Source organism: Egretta garzetta, unplaced genomic scaffold (genome assembly GCF_000687185.1).
Source record: "Egretta garzetta isolate BGI_Z169 unplaced genomic scaffold, ASM68718v1 scaffold19, whole genome shotgun sequence".
Lineage (NCBI taxonomy): Eukaryota > Metazoa > Chordata > Aves > Pelecaniformes > Ardeidae > Egretta > Egretta garzetta.
This window is the reverse complement of record NW_009260768.1, coordinates 699789-707792: the sequence shown is the minus strand read 5'-3', so window position 1 is coordinate 707792 and position 8004 is coordinate 699789.

Here is an 8004-nt window from a genome sequence, read left to right as displayed (position 1 = left end):
AGGTTTAGACTGGATCTAAGGAAGAAATTCTTTCCAGTGAGGGTGGTGAAACCCTGGCAGGGGTTGCCCCGAGAGGGGGTGGAGGCCCCATCCCTGGGAACATTCCAGGCCAGGTTGGCCGGGGCTGTGAGCAACCTGATGTGGTTCAAGGTGTCCCTGCTCCTGCAGGGGGGTTGGGCTGGGTGACCTCTGGGGGTCCCTTCCAACCCTGTGATTCTATGAAGGCTGTTTTGCTCAGTCCAAGAGCTGAGTAAGGAGGACGGGCGGAGGGCTGGAGGAGGAACAGGGCAGAGGGAACAGAAGCGATGCTTCGGGGCTGCCCAGCAAGGCTGGGATGCAAAGGTTTGCCTCATTATCTGGTACCCTCTTCATGCAGATTGTACCTCCTCCGGGGTTTTCCTCATCGGTACATGCCTATTCTGCCAGATAAAGGTATTTAAATACACCATATTATTATTATTTGTTCTTAAAAACATATATTCGTCCCCCCCTCCCAGAGCGGTAGGAGGACAGCGTGGGTATCTGACTAATATTTCACCCTCGCTGTAGTGACAGCTTTGGTTTGTGAAACACCTTGGAATAAAACGCTGGTGATTTTTCAGGGAAAATTAGGGGACATAATTTTTGTGTGTCCACAACGAGAACAGCAGGGAACTGAAATGCCTGGACACGCTGTTATCCGAGTGCCAAAATCCCGGATGGATCTAAAAGTTACCATTTTTAACCCAGAGAAGTAATGTTGCAAACATCCCTAATTAAGCTGATTCTGCTTGTTTATTGGTTTCAAGTATCTGCAGCTCTGCTCATCAATTTTTCACATTATTCCTTGGCTCTTTTCTCACGTTCAGTCTCTTTGCTGGTTTGATGTTTTGTTCTCCGGAGATTTCTTTCATAAATTTTTACTATTTCCTCTGTCTCTGTCTGTCCGCCTGTCTGTTTGTTTGCTTGGGGTTTTTTTATTCCAAATGGATGTTGTCACTGAGGTGTGGTGTAGCGAGAGGAGAAAGCCAGGCAGTGGAAACTCCTTTAACGGAATGACATGGAAAAACCCCTCTGGCTCCCTGTCAACCAAAGACGGTCGAATGCCCTGGGAGCTACAACTCTGTCAATGGATCCTAAATCCAGTATTTAATATTGATCTCCAGCTTCATAAATACCATATTGACACTGGTGATATCAGTCCTGACATCAGCATGATGAAATACAACCAGGATGTATGAAAATGACTTCATACTGCGGTTCTGCTCACAGCAACCACTGGAACAAAACCGGAAAGGTTCTTTTGTAAGTTTAACTAGTTATTAGTGATAATGTGGTGTTAGAGGAGCTCAGGGCTGGCTGAGTATAGCTGCTGGCTGTCCAGCTGCCTGGGCTGGGGTGCTCAGGAGAGAGTGAGAGGAGCAAAGCTGGAATGCCTCAATGGTTGGGGCAGGGGGATATTTGGAATTGGCACTGCAGGTCGAGGGGAGGAAGGTCTTCTGTTGCTTTTAAATAAATCTTCAACATGAAGCTGTACTGAACTAGGTAAAAAGAACTAAGCAAGAAAGCCAACGGCATCCTGGCTTGTATCAGGAGTGGTGTGGCCAGCAGGAGCAAGGCAGTCACCGTGCCCCTGTACTTGGTGCTGGTGAGGCCACCCCTTGAATACTGTGTTCAGTTTTGGGCCCCTCACTACAAGACAGACGTTGCGTTGCTGGAGCGTGTCCAGAGGAGAGCCACAAAGCTGGGGAGGGGGCTGGAGCCCCAGGCTTACGAGGAGCAGCTGGGGGAGCTGGGGGTGTTCAGTCTGGAGAAGAGGAGGCTGAGGGGAGCCCTTATTGCCATCTACAATTCCCTGACAGGAGGGGGGAGCCAGGGGGGGTCAGGCTCTGCTCCCTGGTAACAGGCGATGGGACAAGGGGGAATGGTCTGAAGTTGCGCCAGGGCAGGTTTAGGTTGGGCATTGGGAAAAATTTCTTTACCGAAAGTGTTGTCAGGCTCTGGAAGGGGCTGCCCAGGGAGGTGGTCGAGTCCCCATCCTTGGAGGTATTCAAAAGAAGGGTAGATGAGGTGCTTAGGGACATGGTTTAGTGGTGGGATGGCAGGGTTGGGGGAACGTTTGGACTTAATGATCTTAAAGGTCTTTTCCAACCTAGACGATTCTATGATTCTAAATAGGCAGATTTAGAGATCAGATCTTGTGCTCACCTCGGCTCCCTGGCTGTGGGGAGGAGGTTTGCTGGGCATGCCCTGCATGGCCCTGCAGCTCAGCCCATGGACCAAAGATGAGCTTCGGCTTTGGAGGAGGTTTTTGGAGTTTCATCTTTCTGTGATGTTATAGCCCAACACCAAGCACAGGGTAACAGAAGGGTTTCCAGCTGTTGGGCACACATGGAAAGCCAGACCCTGATGTGCCCAAGGCGCTGGGCACATCCCCCTGCAGAATAAGAGCCCTGGGGTCTGCTGCCATCGCTGTCGGTGCTGAGCCCAGGGATGTCCTTTCTGAACTTAATTAAAATCTAGAAGCAGAGCCATTAAGTCATACAAAGACCACTGGAACACTTTGCAAAAGACAGCGTTCTAAGTGACCATGGTGGTATTTAGGGAAATGGTTATGAGCTGACAAAAATTCACGTGGTAACTATTTTTTAATAAAATGAAGGGGGAAGGAAGAGAACGATTCAGATTTTCCCTTGAAAATTTTACAAAATTACTTTTCACATACCTCAATTATCTCCACCTTCACTTTATATATGAAAACCTGTGCCTACAGAATGAGTCAATAAAAGCCAATAAAATGAGAACAGCGTGAGACAGAGCTTTGGATTGTATAAAAAACGCATGGCTGAGGTGACATCATTGGGGCAACAGTGATTTATACCAGCTGAGGATCTGGCCCATAAACTGGGAATAACTCTTTCTGTGCTGTGATTTATGTTCTCCAGTTATTGACTGCTTCGGAATAAGCCCTCTGTTATAAACAATCTGGGAAGCGAAGAAGGCAATTGTGTCTTAATGAGACCATGGTTCAAAGCACTGCCCTGTTACATTGACCCTTCTATAGATCAGAAAGTCTCCTTGATTTAATTACCTTACAGAACCCCAGACCAGACAGCTCCAAAACTCATTTATGCCCCGATCTTCTCTTTTTTTTTTTTTTTGGTGCACTTTATAGTGATTTACAATTCAGCCAAGGGACTCTTCAGTCAACTGATGAGAATTGTTTAGAGGGGTTTGCAGTTCGTATGCAATTATATTTTTCCTTAAGAAAACAAAAAAAAAAGCCCATTTTGAGACTATAAAGGGCCTGTCTCCTTTCCCAAGCACAAAGAATAAGCAGTTCTGCCTTTTAAGTCTACAGGACCAGAAACTTCAAGAACAGAATTAGGGGAATTTAAATTAGAGGCAACGCACTGCACACGTCTGAAACATTCCCATTTGAAAGTTCACAGTTCAGCCTTGCACGCAGTTTTCGGCAGATATCACAGGACTGTTCTGCCAGGATTATTTCATCTTCAAGGAGATGGTTTTTTTCCCCTTCAGATCTGCGCTATAAAGCAGTGGAAATAATACCGAGTTCCCTTCCCTTCACAAACGAGCGTTCTCTTCTGTCTCAGGATGTCTCCCAGCCTCTAATTAGCCAAGGCTCAAAACACCCCAAATATTAACGAAACGCCCAACTATTGCATCTTAAGTTGTTCTGGAGCAATTCTGCACTGCAAGCAAACGTACAGCAAACAGCCCTGGCTCCTCTCTGATGCTTCCTCGGTGCCGCAGCCCATGGGATGCCACCTCACCGCTGGCAGGGAGGGATGCTCAGAGCCACCACCGCCCAAACCGAGTGCAACCTAACCCAGGGACCACTGCCACCGGCCGTGGGGTTGCCCAGCTCCCCGTGCCCAGAGGTGGCTGATGGCCACCGAACCAGCATGGAACCAGCACTCTTTGTGCTACCAAAAGTCTTGGTAAATAGTCAATAAACGCAAGCCTCTGTGTTGAGCCTTTGAAAAAAAATCTCCTCCTTAAGCTTTTCCCTCATCTCTGTGGATTTAAAGCCTTTTGCATTATAGCTGCCAAAAGTCCCTGCATGATTTAAAAGCTGAAATCCCACTGCATTTTCATAATTTACAGGTGGTTTCCAGAGGCTTTGACTGAAAGACTGAATTCCCACTCACCTTTCTTCAGCACTCTCTTCTGCGCTTCACCAACCCTGATCCGGGATCTGTTTTTTCCCTTTTCACTAAATCTTTCTCTCCCGGTACCTACCCCTCGGCATTTTCCACCTCTTTCCTTTCTCTGACCACAGGCGGTTGGAATTTCAAGTCTTTAATGTCACGGAGTGACCTTGGCACAACTGCTAGGGTCGGTCACGGTCTCAGGGGGCTGAAAAGTAAAAGCTGGTACAGAAATGAGTCCGGTCCTCTCACCCTGGCCGTGAGCACATTCCTCGTGCTCAGCAAAGGTCCCATATTTATATACTGCCATTAATTAGCTCATGCCATTAATTACCACTAATGTCCAAAACGTAGCAGAATGTTGCAGGGAAAGCATCCCGTATATTGGCATACCTATACCCTGAGAATATATTTTTTTCTTTATTTTCAAGTCCCTTCAGCAGAAACTTTTACCCCCTCAGGACTGAAGTCTCTTGGGCAAGGTTATAGCATAGGTTAAGAGAGGAACTTTAACCCATGCTGTAAACCACATATTAATATTTAATAAGCCCCTGCCTTCTTTCAACACAAATAAAATATTACTGCTCTCTGGGCTGAAATATGTTTAAATGGAACGATGATTTATATTTTTCCAAAACAAACAGTCTTCAAGTGAGATTCTTTTGAAATTATTTGAGAGATATTTTGGTGAATTGGATGGGCGCCTAAAAATAATGTTGTAGATCCCAAGATCTGACAATACCAATAATTACACTGCTATAATTCAGCTTAAGCACCCTACCTTCCTCTGGGTTTAGGACTCCCTTTTTCTCCTTGACATCTAGGACATTTTAATGTATTCTAGGCGAACGTTTAAATCTACAATCGCGAGTTCCTCTGGAAATATAGTTCTGTATTTTTAGGACTGGAAAAAGACATAGGGAGCTTGTTTCTCCCTATTAAAATAATAATAAGTGTCTCTACTCGTAGGAGAGGGGGGAAAAAAGAAAGGGAATAATGTGACAATTGTAATGATCCTACTCTGTCATAAAACAAATATGTTAATAGTGAAATACAATCATCAAACTGTAGAGCCGCTCTGACATCTGGGCTGAATTACGGGTGCTCGCCGGCGAGCCCGGTCGGCGCTGCCGTGCCCCGGCACTGGGGCAGGTGGATGCGTGGCCCCGCACAGGACAATCTCACGCTGCTTTAATGCTCCTCCAACTCAGCCGAGCTGGCCCTGGTCCCCTCCTAAACCGAGGATGCCACCACATCAGCCCTTGGCGAGATCCATCACCAGCACCGATGCTCCCTGCCACGAAGGTTTCCCCGGGGAAGTTTTCAGCCTGCAGTTGAAAGAAGGGATTTTGACTGCTGGGTGCCCCCACGCAGGCACGGCTCCGCTGAATCTGATCACCAATGCAATAAAACATTTCCTGCGGGTGCCCCCACGCAGGCACGGCTCCGCTGAATCGCAGGCTGGATCTGATCACCAATGCAATAAAACATTTCCTGTGTTCTTGATGGCTTTTTTCTTTGCTTCCTTCAGTGCAAGAAGAGGGAACACAAACGTGGTTTAAAGCCTGGTGGCGGGTGGCAGGCTGCTCAGCCCTGGCGTAAGCAAGAACAAGCTTTCAGCTGCTAATGCGCTCCCCGGCTAGCTGGGCTTCTGAAGAGCTGTTTCGGTAGTCACAAGCCAGATTTCAGGAGCACGCTCTCACCCTGTGCACTGCTCCGTCCTGCCAGGTCCTCACCTGAATGCCAGGGCTGGGATGGTGCCGCATCTCAGGGAGCTTCCAGGATCTGCTCAAGTCACCCGGGCTTCAGCCACCAAACACCTGCAGGACACAGACCTGAGCTCAGACTTCGGAAGACCCCCTATAGCACTTACCAGTGGGGTGCTGGTGATTATGTTAATAAAAAGGGCCTGGATCCTAAATGGGTGGCATCCAACGAAAGCGGCTCCACTGCCTCACCCAGCTGAGGGTCTGGCACCTGACGAACCATTAGCACCACAGAGGATAAAATCCAAAAGGAAAACAGCTCTGCATGAAAAGAAAAATGACACCAATAACAACATAACGAAAGCTTCCCACGTATCCAACGGCTGCAAGCAAATCCTGTGCATTATCTGGCAAAATATGATTAAAATTATCCCTGTAAGCCCCTTAAGGGGACAGATATGGTACATATGGAAGTTACGTATACTTCAGGTTTTCCCTGTCTCGCTGCAGTCAGGTTTGCAGCTTGCTGTCAGAGGTTACTGTGTCCTGGGGTCTGCACCTCTCCTGGCCGGGGGCTGAGGCTGGGTGACTGTAAAAGCCAGGCTTGGCTGCTCTTCTGCGCTACAGATGGGAAGAGACGAGCAAAAATCGTGGTGCTGTGCGCTATGGACGATGCGTCGAGCTTTTGACTCAGTGCAAATCAACACCACACAGCGGAGTTTCAGAAAGCGAGATTGGTTTCGGTGTCACTTCAGTAACCTGGTGCTCCTTTAAACATTAACCAAGCCCTACTGCATAGGAGAAGACGCTAAGAGGAGAAAGCCCTTCTTGCAGGACATCCCTTCCCTGCAATTTTTTCCTTGATATTTTTAAGTGCTCTCCTTAGCCCGGTTTTTAGTGCTCCCAAGTGATGGGGACTCCTATCCAGGCAGCAGCTGAGCAGTCCCGTTTATTTATAAGAACCAACCGGAGCCACACAAAAGGTTATGGCTACGGGCCAAGTGTCTTTGACATCATAGCCTGTCATTAATGGCATAAATCCTCCGTGATTTCATTTCCCAGTCAGCTAACCAGCAGCTATCACAGATTATTTTAAAGGAAAAAATGTCTAAACATTTACCTTCAAACCCCAAACAGATCATATCATTGTATTTTGCCTTCCCAATATTAAATATATTCTCTTGCATATGGCATTTTTATTACGGGTTGCGACTGGTGACGGAGCTTGTTTCAGAAAGAGATATGCACCGAGAGAAGTTTTCATATTGTTCCCTACGGGGAGACACAAAAATGGCATTTCATTTTACGAAACCTTGAATAACCACAATACTTTGCTCTTTAAGTCTATTTTTGTTCCCCTGCTTGTGCACCCGATCTCTATCTGCTCATTCGTTCTGAGGGAGAGAAACATTTTAAAAGTCGCTCTCTCTGCTGCAGCTTCTTAAATCTGAGAACGTTTCACGTGGACAGGCCAGAGCAGTTTTGCCTCAGCCTGCGCCTGTCCCTTCTTTTCCATGGAATGATCATGGGTATGTGCAAAACATTGGCAAATGACTCAGAGCACGAAGGGGCCGACTACACCTGTAACGCCCGAGTGTTTTCATTTAAAACGCCTTGGCATTTTAAGTCTTACCGACCTTAGTGTATTTGCTGCTGGACAATCCACAGCTCGATAATAAGCCTTGATATTTGCTGGTTACATTAGATTGGGCCTAAAAAGCACGAGAAAACTTTTCCAAACCAGGGTTGGTACTAAACCTGCAGGGATAAAGTAGGATTTCTGCACTTATATGCAAAAGCAGATAGCCAGCGAGTCGGTTTTTATCTCACTTCTGGGCATATAAACCTGAAATTGCTGAAATTAGTCCTGATTACACCATTTGAGAGCAAAAGCAGCTGGCAGGGTGGCCTCCAGAAGAAGACGTCCCCAATGTAACGTACAGCACTCACTTACCAGCCCCCATCTCAAAAGCGCCCTGTAAGGAGAAGCTCATTACACACAATTACAGATGGATTCTGAGAGCCAAATGAATTCAAAGGGAGGAAACTCAGGATCATTGAATCATAGAATGGTTTGGGTTGGAAGGGACCCCTAGAGGTCAACCAGCCCAACCCCCCTGCAGGAGCAGGGACACCTTGAACCA